Below are 16,464 nucleotides of genomic sequence, written 5' to 3'. Positions count from 1 at the left end.
TCCCTCCCCTCTGGGAAGCCCAAAAGCACAAACTTGCTTTTCCTTCGCGCGCTTCAAGGCCGGCGGCGGCGGGGGGGGGGTGTTTCCTTTGGCTGCTCATTCGCCGCCCCTCAAATAAATAAATAAGCAAATATCGGGAATGTTCCTCAAGTTTGCACAATAAAAACCCCGGGTTGTGGCGCAAAGGGATTTTATTATGGAGGCCACGCAAAGCTGTCTTTCTGCTCGAGACTGGCTGGTCACCCGAGGAAGCGGGTTCCTCCCAATGGAGCAAAACCAAGTTGGTTCTCGGGTGGTTTGCTTTGCCACGCCGTGCCTAGAAAGAAAGAGGCTCTTGCTACCGAGGCCCTGAAGTCTCTCATGCCTCTCCTAAGGAGTCGCTCTTTTTTCTTCTTTTTTGGCTGGGCTACTTCCAAGGAGCAGGAGGGAGGGGAAGGGGCTAAATGACCACATTCCCAGCCCGCCGTGCAAAAATAGTTTCCCGAAAGTAGTTCCCTCGCTCGCTTATTTTCAAAGAGTTGCGAGTGTCTCGCACGCGCACCGCGGAGGGATACGCGGAGTTGTGCACAAGGCCACACGCGCGGGGAGGGGAGCGAGGAGAGTTCGGCGCGAGGGCCCGAGAGCCAGCCCCGCTGCAGAAGAGAGGGAAGCAGTTGGAGCCTGCACGGTGCAAGGCGCGTGCGTTTCCCTCCGTCCCGCGAAGTTGGCTTTCCCCGTGGCCGCCGCCTCTTCCTCTTCTGCAAAGGAAGGGCTGACGCGCTCCGCTTTTAGCACCCTCTGGGCACGAGGCGCGCTGCTGCTTACGCACGCTCCGTTCTAGAACTCCGCGCGGCGGACTCGCTTCGCGTTCGCAGCCTTACGGTAAAAGGTGCATTGCTTTGAAAGAAAGAAAGAAAGAAAGAAAGAAAGAGAAAAAAGCTTTGCATTGTTGCACCTATTGAAGAGAGGAATATGTGGGGGTGATTGCAATAACCCACCTAAGGTCTGAATCCTGTGAAAATCCTGCCCTTTTTTCTGGCGGGGAAAGGGGGAGCAAGGCCTTGTTGTGATTACATCCTTTCTCCCTGCGAGGATTTGATTCCTTAGGCATGCATTCCTCTCTTGCCAGCGTTGCAGTAGTTGTTCACCGATATTTCTTTGCCTCCCCCCACCCTCCACTAGTTAAGGTGGCAATCTTAGCTGTTTAAGGTGCCACTAAACTATTGTTTGTACTGCAGCAGGTTATTAACCTGGCTACCCCTCTGGTAATTGTTAGATTTTATAAAGGGATGAAATTGTTAATTTAAATGTAGCAGTTGCAAGAGTGGTAGCTGCGTTAATCAGTTGCATGTTCACAATGCGGCAGTCGTTTCATACAAGGGTCCCTTCAAAGTGGCAGCCCCAATCTGTGGTTTCAACACATTTGAATCATCAGCACATAGCAAAAGGGTGACATTAAGTTGTTCCATTGTGCTTCAGATGCTGCTTCCTTGTGTCGCACCAGGAATCCCAAAAGCAGCATCCGATGTACCATCTTTGCAAGAAAGGCAGTACCAAAGAGGCTTAAGTGAATTCTTAAGACACTCCTATAATCTGGCCTGTCTCATTGCTTTTGTTGACAAAACTTTTTTGTGACGGTGGTAATGGGGGCAGCATAAGTCAGAAGTAAGTCCTATTACACTGGGGAACTGGAGTCCTTATAAGTGTGTGTAGGATATACAGTGGTACCTCAGGTTACATACGCTTCAGGTTACATACGCTTCAGGTTACAGACTGCTAACCCAGAAATAGTGCTTCAGGTTAAGAACTTTGCTTCGGGATGAGAACAGAAATCGTGCTCCGGCGGCAGCAGGAGGCCCCATTAGCTAAAGTGGTGCTTCAGGTTAAGAACAGTTTCAGGTTAAGTATAGACCTCCAGAACAAATTAAGTACTTAACCTGAGGTACCACTGTAATAGCATCCCGAAACTGTTGCTACTTTCATAATGCACTTGGGAGGCACATTGATACTGATCAGCCACACTTGCCTTTGATCCCTCCCCTCCTCCGCCTCCTCCTTTTATGTCCCTTTGGAATTTACATCACTCTTAAAGAATTCCCTCAGCCTTTCAGGTGTGAAGATGGAACTGCACAGCCCCTTCCTGTGAAGAACTGGCCCCTCCTAATCCTCTTCATCTCATTGGGCAAACTCTGCAGAGGGTAAGACTGCAGGTTGTAAACTGTGCAGTGGCTTAAGCATGTGGTGAAGGGAAACAAAAGCTGCAAAAGCAAGCACCTACATAGCAACACTGACAAGACATCCTTACAATGTTGCTGGCAACCTTATTCCTGCACACCAATCATGAAGTTTCCACCTGAAGACATCCTTAAATTAGCCATTCAGACAGCCAGAAAGAGATCTGCACACATTCCGCAGCACAGACCACTTAATACAAACTATGGTCACAAACGCCACAACTCCCAGTGCGGTGTCAGTTTCTGCAAACTCTTGACTGCTGTCACATTGCAAACGTTAGTGAGAGATCCTCGGCCTTCAGGACAGTATCTGTCATTAGTTTCCTTGACGAAACCTACAATCATCTTGGAGTAAGTATGCCCACCAATCTAAGAAAGCCTGCCATGAAATTAATTCCACTGGTAAAGTAAAGCAGCAGACAGCTTCAGGCTAAGGAACAGTGGGTTGATTCCAAGATAGTGCTAAGGCAATTGTTTCATCATCACAAAGATTTCTGCTTGTGTCACAGAATGTTGTTCTCTCTTCCCCCATTCACCTTTTAGAACTGTTCTAGGGGTTCCTCCAGCCCTCTGGAACAGATTTGAGGAGGGCATGGGGTAGAGAAGGAGGATAGGGAATAAAGTCCCATTTCACAAGTGGAAATCCTTGTACTGACAGGACTCATTAGTAGAATGTCTCCAAATGAAAGGGACACTTACAATGATTGTTTACCATATTGATTAATGGCTGCAATCCAACACATAGTTTAGCTCCTAAACTCCCAGTGAACTTGATGAGATTTAAGGATCCTAACTATATGCAGACTTGCAGCCTTAGCATTCCTTCTCATTTTCTGTAGTCACAATCCTTTGGCTGGCAAAACAGAGGTCATTGCCCAGATCCTGCTAATAACGGATTTAGCTGGACTGAGCTGCTTATATTAGCACTTCAGCAATATCTGATCTTGTTAATTTCTAAATGAGAATCCACATATAAATGTCAGATGGAGAAAATACTTTCTGGGCATAACAGAAGTGTGTACTTAAACTAAATTGGTTTTCTAACAAATCTCATAAACAGATTTCTACCAGATCTATGTGTTGGGAAAGGGAGGAACTGCATTATTGACTAGATACACTAATTTCTGCAAATGATTCTGAACAACTGATGTTTAAAAGTAAATTGACATTTATATATGTATTTATTTATTTACCCTTTAGTTGAAATCACAATACTCAGGATGGCTTGCTAAAAATTAAAAATTGCACTCCCTAATCATCATCATCAAATAAAACACTAAAAGTTACCAAGGTAAAAAATACCACACCATAGAGTAGCCTCCACCAAAATTCTTAAGCTCAGCAGGCCAAAAGCTTGCCAGAACATAAATATCTTGACTAAGCATTAAAAAACCAATAATACTTGCAATAACATCTATGTCAGACATGACAAACTCATAACATAAGACTCTTGCAGCAGATGGTTAAATGCATCACTTCAAACAGAAGCAGCAGACACAGAGAAGCGATTAGTATCAGGAACTATTGGGGATGTGTGGATTTAAACCTTTCTTCCTGTGCCATGATTCTGGCAACTCCCCCCACCTTAGTTGTCGCTCCCTTTGGAGGGCCTCTCCCACTGACTGTAAAAACCGGAAATACGCATACAGTGGTACCTCGGGTTACAGACGCTTCAGGTTACAGACTCCGCTAACCCAGAAATAGTATCTCGGGTTAAGAACTTTGCTTCAGGATGAGAACAGAAATTGTGCTCTGGCGGCGCGGCGGCAACTGGAGGCCCCATTAGCTAAAGTGGTGCTTTAGGTTAAGAACAGTTTCAGGTTAAGTACGGACCTCCGGAACGAATTAAGTACTTAACCTGAGGTACCACTATATCTTGTAAAATCTTTGCACCACACAGTCATCCAGAGTCTTCCACAATGTCTCATATGTATTATCTTACCCTTCCAGCTCAGTATAGTTTACATAGTTCTCTGCCATCACTTGCGCACTTAGGGGATTTTTAATTATTATTTGTTTTAAAGATTTATACTGACCATTCAATCCAGTGATTACAGACTGATGGAAAGTATGGAAGAAAGGATGAAAGAGAGAAAGCCACACCCCCCAAAGCAGACATATACAACATAGCATCCAAAACACACCTCCTTGCATTTGGCAGTTGAGGCTGTATGTTCTTTCTAGGTGGGGTATAGCTCAGTGGTTGAACACATATTTTGCATATGAAAAGTCCTAGATTCAATCCCTGGTATCTTCAAATAGAGCTAGGAAAAGACTCCTCTCTGACACTAGCCACTTCTAGTCATTGTTGACAATGCTGAGCTAAATGGACCCGTGATCTTACTTGGCTTCTGATGGTCCTTGCTGGCAGGGATGGTGCGAGGAGCAATCTGTCTGCCACTGTTCATTCTCTGGTTGATGTACGATGACAGATCTCTTGGTAAACCTTTGTCTTCTGCTTTTCTCTCTCATATTTTTATTTTTATTTTTTTTTAAATATTTATTGAGGTTTTTTAGATACAAAAAATGCAAAAATAATAGACAATATGACATGTATCATAACATATTTTCAAAGCTTCTTTGGACTCCCTCACGTCCCCCGCTCCCACTTACATCATTGTAAAACTTTTTCCAGCAATTTATCAACTTGTTTACATTCTTAAGTCTCATTCATTTAGTTTAGTCTAATAATTCTCCAAAAAATTTATATTTCCTCAATCTCATTTATCATCCAGATTACATCTAATTTAATGGTGCTCAATTGTTTATGATCTGGCATCCTTCTTAACATCCAACTAAATTACAGTGTTTTTGTAGATAAATCCTAAATTTCTTCCAGTCTTCTTCAACCCTCTCCTCTCCCAGGTCTCGGATTCTGCCGGTCATCTCAGCCAATTCCATATAGTCTATCAGTTGCATCTGCCATTCTTCCAGTGTGGGTAAATCTTGGGTTTTCCAATGCTTAGCGATGAGTATCCTTGCTGCCGTTGTTGCATACAGAAAAAAAGTTCTGTCCTTCTTTATCACCCTCTGGCCGACAATACCCAGGAGGAAGGCCTCTGGTTTCTTGGGGAAAGTATACTTAAATACCTTTTTCAGTTCATTATAAATCATTTCCCAGAAAACCTTCACTCTAGGGCAAGTCCACCAGAGGTGAAAGAATGTTCCTTCAGCTTCTTTACACTTCCAACATTTATTATCAGACACATGGTATATCTTTGCAAGCTTGACTGGGGTCATGTACCATCTATATATCATTTTCATTACATTTTCCTTCCAAGCATTACATGCAGTGAAGTTCAACCCAGTGGTCCACAACCTTTCCCAGTCCTCAAACATAATGTTGTACCCAATATCCTGTGCCCACTTTATCATAGCTGATTTAACCATTTCATCTTGTGTGTTCCATTTTAACAGCGAGTTATACATTCTTGAAAGTACCTTAGTCTTGGGTTCTAACAGTTCTGTTTCCAATTTCGATTTCTCCACCTGGAACCCTAACTTTTTGTCATTTTTAAAAACTTCTTTAATCTGAGCATAGTGTAACCAGTCTCGCACTTTATCCTTCATTTTCTCAAAACTCTGCAATTTCCAATTGTCTCCATCTTTTTCTAGTATTTCCCAATATTTTGGCCATTTGGCCTCCATATTGGGTTTTTTTCGGGCCTTAGCTTCCAGCGGTGAAAGCCACCTTGGAGTTTTATTTTCCAATAAGTCTTTATATTTTGTCCAGACATTAAACACTGCTTTTCTGACAATATGATTCTTAAAGGCCTTATTGATCTTAACTTTATCATACCATAAGTATGCATGCCATCCAAAAGCATTGTTAAAACCTTCCAAATCCAGAACGTCAGTGTCCTCGAGAAGTAGCCAGTCTTTTAGCCAGCAGAAAGCTGCGGCCTCATAGTACAACTTTAAGTCTGGCAGGGCAAAGCCCCCTCTTTCTTTCGCGTCAGTTAATATCTTAAACTTAATTCTGGGCTTTTTGCCCTGCCAGACAAACTTAGAGATGTCTCTCTGCCACTTCCGGAAGCACTCCGTCTTGTCCACAATCTGTAATGTTTGAAACAAAAACAACATTTTTGACAATACATTCATCTTAATAGCAGCAATTCGGCCTAACAAAGAAAGTTTCAATTTTGTCCAACTGCCTAAGTCTCTTTTAATTTCAGACCAACATTTTTCATAGTTATCCTTAAAAAGACTCAGATTTTTTGCTGTTATATTTACCCCTAGGTACTTTACTTTTTTAACCACAGTTAGTTCTGTCTCTCTCTGAAACCGTTCCGACTCTGTATCTGTCAAATTTTTCCCCAACACCTTAGTTTTCTGTTTGTTTAATTTAAATCCCGCCACCCGACCAAAGTCTTGAATCAATTGTAACACTCTTTTCGTACTAGATTCTGGCTCCTGCAGAGTCAAAACTAGGTCATCTGCAAAAGCTTTAAGTTTGTATTGTTTCGTTCCGACCTGGATTCCTTCCACCAACCGGTCCCCTCTGATCATGTTCAAGAGCACCTCCAGAACCGAAATAAATAGCAGAGGGGAAATGGGGCAACCTTGTCGTGTTCCTTTTTCAATTTTAAACTCTTCTGTAACCACATTGTTAACTATCAATTTAGCTTATTGTTCTGAATATATTGCATCAATCCCATTCTCAAAACCCCGTCCCACTCCCATTTCTTTTAAATTTCCCTTCATAAATTTCCAAGAAATATTGTCAAAGGCCTTCTCCGCGTCTATAAAAATTAACACTGCTTTTGTATTTATATCTATTTGCAAAAGTTCCAAAATGTCAATGATATTCCTTGTGTTAGCAAACAAGTGTCTACCTGGGAGAAAGCCTGCCTGGTCTTTATGAATTACTTCATTTAATACTTTTTTGAGTCTATTTGCCAAGATGTCTGCAAATATTTTATAATCCACATTTAAAAGAGAGATGGGACGATAGTTCTTAAGTTGTGTCTTTTCAGCTTCCGATTTTGGTATCAATGTGATAAAAGCTTCTTTCCACGATTCCGGCGCCTTCTTCCCCTCCATAATTTCATTGCTGACCTCCGTCAGTGGTTGTATCAAATAGTCTTTTAATATCTTGTAATACTTGGAGGTCAGCCCATCTGGCCCTGGAGATTTGCCCAATTGCATGTTCTGAATGGCTTGTTCAATCTCTTGTCGTGTTATTTTGCAATTCAGGATTGATCTATTTTCTTGTGACAATTTTTTAAGTCCATTTTTTTCCAAGAATTGTTTAATCTCAACCTCATCTTGCGGCCCTTGAGTATATAATCTTTTGAAATATCTCTGGAAGCACTTTCTGATCTCCACCGGGTTCTGAATATTTCTTCCTTCAATTTCTAAATTTGTAACTGTATTTAATTTTTGTCTCCTCTTCAACTGCCAAGCTAGCAGTTTCCCACATTTATTTGCCGATTCAAAAGTTTTTTGTTTCATTAATTTAATCTTCCACTCTATTTCCTGGTTTATCAATTTAGAATATTGTGCTTGATGAAATTTGATTTCTCTCAGGATCGGCTGTGACTTCGGATTTGATCTTAACTTCTTCTCCAATTCTTTGATTTTCTCCAATATCTTATCTTTCCTCTCATTTTGTCTCCTTTTCTTTACAGCATTCTGTTGTATCAAGAACCCCCTCATTACAGCCTTACTTGCATCCCAGATAGTTCTTTTTTCCACCGTAGTGTTCATGTTTATCTCAAAATAGTCCTTCAAGGCTTTTTGGGCCTTCTCAACAATCTCCTGATCTCTGAACAAATTGTCATTCATCTTCCATCTAAAGGAGCCGGTTGGTATTAGTGTCATCTCTCTCATATTTTTAATGGTTGTACTGGCAGAGTAGCCAAACCTTGGAGTGGCAAAGTAGAGTCGCTGGGCATTACTTTCCACAGAAAAAAGCAGGTATTCCTGGGCAAACCGGTAGGGCAAATGGAAAACGGTTTGGACCCATGCCTAGAAAGCACTCAAATAATTTAAATATTTTTAGGTTTTCTAAAACCGAAAATGTCCATTTAGGAACGTTTATGGCACAATAAAGATGTAATTAGATCAAGAGAAATGAATGAGGATGTATGCAATTGGGGGAAAACTATTTACAGAGACAGTTCTTTGAGGGAAACAATGCACCTGTAGCAAGGTGGGAGGACTTATATAAGGAAGGCTGTTTAGGGACACCGTTAATAAAGTCACAAATGACGTGGGTTTGTTTTATTTTTTTCACGAAGAAGGTATAACCAAGATTGGAGGAGGGAAGAAGCAATTTGATACCCATTGCTTTAACATTTTTGTTTTTATGGGGGGGGGGCGAGCTTTAAAGCAATTCGCAAAATATTTAGAAACATTCCCTTCTTTTTTGCTAAAAGAAAAGAGAATGCATGGTGATGGCAAAAGGATGTGTTGATCAGATCCAAGGCAACTGACCATGGAGGATAATGTACTTGCTACCTTCTGTGGCAACGACGTTAGAAAAAGGGAATTGCAGCCTAGAGATGACAAACTGGGAGGAAGGAGTAGGAAGCACTCAAAGCATAAGTTTCCGGCCTTTGTGACTTATCCCAACAATATCAAAATAAGCTGCAATAAACAAGAGGGGAAGACTTGAGAACAACGGAAGCAGATCTCAGAACACTCCAGGCAGCCTTTGGAAGGCACAGCCCATAGAATGATTCCTGCTACTCCTCAGAAGAGGAGGAGACGAGTAGTGGTGATAGGTGACTCCCTTCTGAGGGGAACAGAGGCAGTAGTCTGTGGAGGAAACAGGATGTCACAGGAGGTCTGCTGTCTTCCGGGTGCAACGATTCACGATGTGCTGGAGAAGTTGCCAAGTCTTATAAAGCCCACTGACCACTACCCCTTATTTCTGATCCATGCGGGTACAATGATACTGCCACACATAGACTGCAACACAGCAAGGGACAATGAGACACTGGGCAGGGAGCTGAAGAGACTTGGGGCACTGGTAGTCTTTTCATCATTCCTCCTTGAAAGTTGTAGCCCAAGAAAAGAGAGGAAAATACTTGAGATAAACCACTGGCTGCACAGGTGGTGTCTTCAGGAAGGAGTTGGCTTCTTGGATCGTGGTCTCCGCTTCCTTGAGGAAGAATGTGCTGTCAAACCTCCCTTGGCCAATGGGGACAGCAGCCCCAAACACCCCCTCCTTGCTTGCCAGCAACCTCACCTTTTGATAGTGTGGTGTACCCAGAGAAGAGGGCTGGTAGGTCATCTCAGTAACTGGGTCGATTTGAGGGGCTGGAAGGCGGGACAGACTTTGATAATATGGTGCCCTGAGTGACACCAAAAATTGGCACACCCAAAATATTTGTTATTTTCACAATAATTCATTTTTGTACAGTTGCTTTTTTATGGATCTTCTCAATAGGTACCCATATAATACAGGTATTAGTATTATTATTTTATTTTGTGGGAACCACCCACACTGCTCTAAATCTGGTACTGCTGGAAGATTTCTGCAGAATTATCTGTCATTTGTATGAATAAAAAGTGGCAGTCTGACATAAGCATAAATCCTTTGCATACATACCTGGAAAGAAATCCAGGATGGATTAACGTCGTAGCAAATTTGCATAGAACTGGTCTGAGGGTACTACCAGAATGAATGACCTGATAGTGTCATGTTTGATGAATCAGCATGCTTGACACATGGAATCCATGTGGGCTGCAATTTAAAGGGATAAGGGCATCAAGAGAGGACAGCCCAGCAACTATGCTACAAAAATAGAAGCAGTGCTACCAATGTCTGCTGCCACCTTGGGTTGCCAACTGACCCTGGTAAAACTGCCCCTGTGCCTTAAACAGCTGCTTGATCGGCAGACAAAGTGTTGAGGACATTGAGATTACCATTTCTTTAAAAGTATCATGTTTTAATCTAGATGCTCTTAGGTAAGATGTGCAATTTTAAAAGGGGGGACTGACAAAAGTTGTATAAGCTGTCTTTGAATGTCCTGCTGGGCTGCGTCAGCAGTGCAATGGGAAGATTTTTGTTGTTCTTCAGTTTCCTGTTCCGTTTATCCCCCTCTTCCTTAAAACAATTTCCTTCCTAATAAAAGGAATGTGCTGGTGCTGCTGTAGTTCTGACACATGTTGTTCAACTTTTCATTTGTTGGCTTGGGCAATGCTGACTGTTATGGTTTCAAACTTTTTTTTTTTTTTTTACTGCTGGCTATATTGGAAAGCTTTGGATTTTATTCTTACTCATTATTTTGTAGTTCCATTTTTGTACAGTGCCCGGAAAGAGTAACTTTTTAAAATTAAACATGGGTATTTTCAAGTAAAATAAAAACTGCATTGGAATCAGTGACAGGAAAAATAGGAAAATACATATGCCAGCTCCACTACTGGTGTTTGTCCCCGTTCCCCATCTCCCACCTACCCACATTTTGGGGAACTGCTGGAATGGGAACCTTTCCCCTGATCTCCAGGCAGGCCTTTACTGACATAGACATTTCTATGCAGTAGGACAACAGCTGCCGAGTTGTGTCCAGGAAGAGCTATCATGAAGTCACATCTCCCTTCTGATTAAGGACCCCTCTCTAGAGCCCTCCAAGAAACATTAGAATTGTAGCCATAGTTTATTTTCCCCCTTTCTATTTTTCCTTACAGCTTCCTCCTGTACAGCGTTAGGTGTACCTGAGCCCACTGAAATGCCTAATTCTGCAAAGGCCGAAGCTGTTAGTGCGATCTTTTAAAAGTATATTGTTTATGTACATTGGTACGTCAGGTTAAGTACTTAATTCATTCCGGAGGTCCGTTCGTAACCTGAAACTGTTCTTAACCTGAAGCACCACTTTAGCTAATGTGGCCGCGCCGCCGGAGCACGATTTCTGTTCTCATCCTGAAGCAAAGTTCTTAACCTGAGGTAATATTTCTGGGTTAGCGGAGTCTGTAACCCGAAGCGTATGTAACCTGAAGTGTATGTAACCCGAGGTACCACTGTAAAACAAAAGGGGGAAAATCGGTCCTGTGTAAATAAGACAAATAACAGGATTTTTTTGTGATTAGACATTTCCTGTCATTTGAAAACATGCCTTCAGGTATACGTACATGTTAAAGTCAAGCAGGTTTGGCTGATCAGGAGTTGTTGTTTTTTCCTGTCCTGGTGCTTTACTGAACGAGGGCTTAGTCAAGTGCAGCAGTTACATTCCTCATGCCAGGAAAAGGCAAATACTGAAGTGTATTGAAACTTGATAGCAATGCAGTAATAGCCAGACGTGCCCAATCATTGCAACTTGGTTCTTAATGAAAAGGGTGTTTTCTAAATGCACAATTTAAACCACCGCTCTCCATTCAACTATCTGTGCAAAATCATTTAAAAATAAAAATCCCTTGTCACCAGTTCCATTCATTGTTGCAGTTTTCAAATGTATTGGTTCTTTGTCCTTTTCTAGTGTATGGATTGCAACTGTCACTGAGTTACACAGCTTGCTTTAGGCCCATAGCCAATGTGATTACAGCAACAACCTCTGAACCAGTGAGAGAGAGAGAGAGAGAGAGAGAGAGAGAGAGAGAGAAGAAAATAAGGTAGTCTTTAGGCCCACTAGAGACAAGATCTGTGCACCAGGCTGACAATGTTAAATAAATGTTTAACAATGTCAAATGAAAAGAAACCAGCGAAACCACTGGCTATTCAAAGCTGTCACAAGCTAATGGGGTCCTTGAAGCATTTTTTATTTTTATTTTTTGCAGCAAACTGAAAATAATAACCATCCATGCCATCGATGGTGTGACAGGAACTCTGGGCTATGAGCCTCTCAGCAAATGTTATCAGCAGAAATACTCCACTGTCTTAAATGGATTTGCAAATTCATTTATTCTAAATAAAATGAATGCAACCTGTTTGGCAAGCTGTTGTTTTTGTTATAAAGTTACTCTAGTTGTTCAGAAAAAAATATATCCAGAGGGTAGGATAAGGTGTTATGGGTCAATGAAAAAGACACAGTTATATGTAGCTGTTTATGCCAAACGAGAAACAAATAGTCGTTTTATCTGCATTATTATTGTTTATCACTTCCATAGGATCAATTAGTTCAGAGGAGTTTGGGCCCATATGTAACACTATCCTCAGTGCTATGTTACAAAATAATTTGCTCCCATTTTATAGATGGTAAACTGATGCTGAGAGAAAATACTTTGCCTAAGGCCTCCTCGTAAGATTGTTGCTCAGTTGGGTAACAAATCACCTCATTTTAACCAGTCAGTGGAATGGATGCTGTGGATTGGATTCCCTCCCTATTCTAATAGAAAGCCTCTTCTTCTCTTGGAAGGGGTAGAAGAAGTGTGCTGCGAATCATAAAAGTGACGCTGGATCTAGAGAAGTTCATCTGTTTGTGCAAACGCCTGTGCATGACTGGACAAGTGCTTTCTTAAGTCTTTAACATGGCTACAATCTGTATCTTCCTTATTCACAATCCCTGACACATTGTGCATGTGCACTGCAAGACGTCTTCCACTAGCGCTTGTGCAAAAGTCCTTGGAACAACACTAATTCATTTTCTCTTGTTCTTTTAGATTCAGGTCTTCCTTCTAAAAAACATGTGTTCCACCAAATGCCTCAGTTAGGAGTCTTTTCAAAAATAATACACTAGGAGCAAGCCTGACTGAACATGGAGGCTTACCTCCGAGTAAACATTGCAAAGATTGACTTGACAGTGTTATAAATGAAAATAATCACTTGTTGCTAGAAGAAACAGCCCTTTTTATTTTTAATGCTCTGTGTTTCAGATGTTCAGGTTGCAAGTGTTATCTAGCCAAAACAGCCACATCCACCCTGAAGAGGGAGGAGTCAACAGATTCCATGTGGTGGTCGTTTGCAGAAGCTCCCCCAAAATAATTGAGGGGCGGGCCCTCCAAAGTGGGGAAGGAAGCCCAGTGAGCACTGAGCATGCTCAGTGGCCGTGGAATGCTGACTGGTGGTGGTGCCTGAAAACAAGGCAGAAGGGGTAATTAAATAGTAGCTGTCATTCTGAACAGGGAGTACTTCACAGTACAGTCACATCCACACCATACATTGAACAAGCATTTAAAGCACATAGCTTCCCCCAAAGAATCATGGTAACTGTCGTTTATGCCACACAGAGCTATAATTCACAGCACACTTAATAAACTACAGTTCTTAGGATTCTTGGAGGAAGACATGGGTTTTACATGTCCTTTCAGTGTATGGCAGGGGTCAGCAAACTTTTTCAGCAGGGGGCTGGTCCACTGTCCCTCAGACCTTGTGGAGGGCTGGACTATATTTTGAAAAATATATATGAATGAATTCCTATGCCCCACAAATAACCCAGAGGTGCATTTTAAATAAAAGCACACATTCTAATGTAAAAACGCCAGGCAGGCCCCACAAATAACCCACAGATGCATTTTAAATAAAAGGACACATTCTACTCATGTAAAAACACACTTATTCCCGGACTGTTCGCGGGCCGGATTTAGAAGGCGATTGGGCTGGATCCAGCCCCCAGGCCTTAGTTTGCCTACCTATGGTGTATGGTGTGGATGTGACCCCAACTTTTTGTTTCAGGTCCCCCTTGTTACATAATACATGAGAACTGTACTAACACCAGAAATGGGTACTTAAGCATCATCATCAACAGTTTAATCAGTTGACTACTGTTTAACCTAGTGATTAAATTTTGCAGCCCACTTAAACAGGGATTTGACTCTTGGTTGCTCAGTTTGAATTTCTTTCCTCTAGCTACTGCTGTGCAAGTTTCTGCAGTCCAAACGTCTCTGAAGTTGCAATCTTGCGCATACTTCTATTGGGAGTTAGCCACAATGAACAAAGTTGGACACACTTTGAGTAAAAATGCATAGGATTGTGTGGCGCAGTTTGCCTATGGACGTCTACATTTTTTTTATTACTAACTCAGTGTATCAAGTTCACATTTCCTTGGATTTCAAATATATAGAATAGTTACGTTCAGGTGTCATTTTTCTGGCAAAATAGCACTCTTCAGGTGTAAGCTTTCTGTAGGTTTGTGAGAATTCTTTTCAGCTTGGCCTAACATAACACTATGGTGATTCATTCAAACAGCCTATTCTTATTTGAGAAATGTGGGTCATTCAAAAACATACTACAGCTGTTGTGATCGGGGATACTGACAGAGTGTTTCCAGTTATTCACTCTAAATAGGAAATTTAGACAAGTATAACACAGAACATGTGGTTGGAAAGGTGCTCTGTTTTTGGTGGAATTCTTCCATTGCTAAGTCGTTCATCTCTTAAATGTCTGCAAAAAGCCTTTTTAAAAATCTCGCACACTAGGCTCAATTATGCCTTATACCTGGCTGTTAAATTTAGTGGGCAAGTATGCAGTTACATAGTTGATATAGAAATACTGTAATTAAAAGCTAGTAGAATCCAGAGACAGGTATTAACACCAGAGTGGTTACATTACTCAGAAGCTTAAAAGGTTTTGCCACCACTAACCGTGCACCCAAAACGTGATTCTGAGTGCTTCTAAACCAGTGTTTCCCAAACTTGGATCTCTGGCTGGTTTTTTTTTGTTTTTTTGGGGGGGGGGACTACAACTCCCATCATCCCTAGCTAGCAGGGCCAGTGGACAGGGATGATGGGAATTGTAGTCCAGAAAGAGCTGGAGACCCAAGTCTGGGAAACACTGTTCTAAACCATGGAACGTGCCATGGGATGTGTCTCAGCATCAGATTGGCTCTGCCGCTGCAGCCACACCATGCTGACCTCCCTGCCACCTCACCCCTCTCAGTAATCAGCAACCAGGTAAGCAAAGCCAGGTAAGCTGTACAGTTCTGTCCTGCCCTGCCTTGATGACAGCAACTGCACAGCTGTGGTACATGCTTTAATGACATCTTGTTTGATCTACTGCAACATGCTCTAGGTAAGGCAACCTTAGTATCTAGGTATCTAGATCTAGTATCTAGATGTAGTACAGTGGTAAAGGTAAAGGGACCCCTGACCATTAGGTCCAGTCATGACCGACTCTGGGGTTGCGGCGCTCATCTCGCTTTATTGGCCGAGGGAGCCGGCGTACAGCTTCCGGGTCATGTGGCCAGCATGACTAAGCCACTTCTGGCGAACCAGAGCAGCGCACGGAAACGCCGTTTACCTTCTCGCTGGAGCAGTACCTATTTATCTACTTGCACTTTGACGCGCTTTCGAACTGCTAGGTTGGCAGGAGCTGGGACCAAGCAACGGGAGTTCACCCCGTCGCAGGGATTCGAACCGCCGACCTTCTGATCGGCAAGTCCTAGGCTCTGTGGTTTAACCCACAGCGCCACCTGCGTTCCTGTAGTACGGTGGTACCTCGGGTTAAATACGTAATTTGTTCCGGAGGTCCGTACTTAACCTGAAACTGTTCTTAACCTGAAGCACCACTTTAGCTAATGGGGCCTCCTGCTGCTGCTGTGCTGCCGGAGCACGATTTCTGTTCTCATCCTGAAGCAAAGTTCTTAACCTGAAGCACTATTTCTGGGTTAGCGGAGTCTGTAACTTGAAGCATATGTAACCTGAAGCATATGTAATCCGAGGTACCACTGTATCTAGAAACTTTATTTGGTTCTAAATCTGCAGCCAGAATATTGACTGGAACTGGGAAGCTTGTTTGTTAGTTTTATTTCACAACATTTATCTGCTGCTTGATTGTAATAAATTGTTTTTTTAAAAGAATAAAAGAACAAAACTGTCAGTCAAAAACAAGTATTTAAAATATTCCAAAAAGAACTGAAAGAAGCAATAAGCTAAAACCATGTTAAAGGATGCTTCCAGCGGGCGTCAAAAAGAGTACAATGAAGGAGCCTGCCTAATGTCAATAGGCAGCGTGTTCCAAAGTTTGTGCACACTGGAAGATCAGTCTCTTATAAGTGCTGAATGAATATTATGTGGCACCTGTAACAGTGCCAGCTCTGCAGTTTGAAGCGGTTGAGTGCGCATGTACGGGGTAAGGTGATCTTGCAAGTAAACTCCTGTGTTGCAGCAACATAGCTGGCTCCTACCAATCCATTTCTGGGCACCGTTCCAAGTGCTAGTTATGATCTATAGCGCCCTCAACAACTTGGCTTACCTTCAAGACTGCATTCTCCTGTACGACTGAGCCTGGGTTTTCAGATCCTCAGGAGAAGCCATATTTTTCATTTAGTTAATGTGAATAAGATGCCACGCATACCTGGGCCGTATGGCATCTCAGCTTTCCTAAGGCCCTTCTTTACTGCAAATGGAACAGGCTTATTGCATCACACAAACA

The 16,464-nt window shown here is 42.2% G+C and overlaps 2 long non-coding RNA genes across 5 annotated transcripts in view; one reads left to right on the top strand and one right to left on the bottom strand.

Annotated features, from left to right (window-relative positions):
- The window catches only part of LOC307204306, a 351,053-nt gene that overhangs the window by 121,581 nt on the left and 213,008 nt on the right, over positions 1 to 16,464 (bottom strand). The window lies entirely within an intron of this gene.
- LOC307204289 lies at positions 279 to 12,067 on the top strand. 4 transcript variants are annotated; one of them, XR_013833560.1, is made up of 3 exons: positions 279 to 674; positions 2,091 to 2,177; positions 11,934 to 12,067. It is a non-coding gene; the product is annotated as an uncharacterized lncRNA (long non-coding RNA). The 4 variants fall into 4 exon arrangements; XR_013833562.1 differs by lacking the exon at positions 11,934 to 12,067 and adding an exon at positions 8,594 to 9,138; XR_013833561.1 differs by lacking the exon at positions 279 to 674 and adding an exon at positions 826 to 861.

Source organism: Podarcis cretensis (genome assembly GCF_951804945.1).
Source record: "Podarcis cretensis genome assembly, chromosome: 1".
NCBI classification, from domain to species: Eukaryota; Metazoa; Chordata; class Lepidosauria; order Squamata; family Lacertidae; genus Podarcis; species Podarcis cretensis.
This window is presented reverse-complemented; position numbering and strand designations above follow the sequence as displayed.